We start from the raw sequence: 615 nt of genomic DNA on the forward strand, positions 1-615 counted from the left end.
TGGTTGCTGAAATCTCGGTGGATGATTTGAGAATGAATTCTGTAGCCTGTTCCCATAGCTGAAGTTGGGGTGATCTCTCCAACCCGGATTGTACGTGTTGGAGTACGGATCGTACTGCCTACGAGGCGCGGGTACGCCTCCAACCATGTTTACTTGTTCAGCCCCATTCTCTTGTAGAATAGGGCATGAGTCAGTGAAATGCCCCACGTTTGTGCAAATTCCACAGACCTTTGCTTGATGCACGTTCCCCACAGCTAATTGGCGAACGAAAGATGTTAGTTCCGATAGTTGCTACTGAATGGAAGACGTCTCTACCTCGTTAACCCTACGAGTAGGGTTACTCTCGCGAGAGCCAAACTGCTGAGAATTTTCTGCCACAACTTCAATAAGCAGCCATGCTTCCCTCGGTGTCTTATTTGCCAGTACTCCCCCACTTGCAGCATCAATGATACTCCTATCAGACGACTGTAATCCCTCATAGAAATATTGGATCAATAGTTGTTCACTAATTTGATGCTGTGGGCATCTAGTACACAACTTATTGAATCTCTCCCAATAGTCATATAGGGATTCTCCAGAATACTGCTTAATACTACATATCTCCTTTCTCAGACT

The 615-nt window shown here is 45.5% G+C and overlaps 1 non-coding gene across 1 annotated transcript; it reads left to right on the top strand.

Annotated features, from left to right (window-relative positions):
* The first annotated feature begins 508 nt into the window (after positions 1 to 508).
* On the top strand, positions 509 to 615 carry LOC113781875. The gene has a single exon (XR_003469774.1). It is a non-coding gene; the product is annotated as a small nucleolar RNA R71 (small nucleolar RNA).

The sequence above is a fragment of the Coffea eugenioides genome, chromosome 8, assembly GCF_003713205.1.
Source record: "Coffea eugenioides isolate CCC68of chromosome 8, Ceug_1.0, whole genome shotgun sequence".
Taxonomy (NCBI): domain Eukaryota; kingdom Viridiplantae; phylum Streptophyta; class Magnoliopsida; order Gentianales; family Rubiaceae; genus Coffea; species Coffea eugenioides.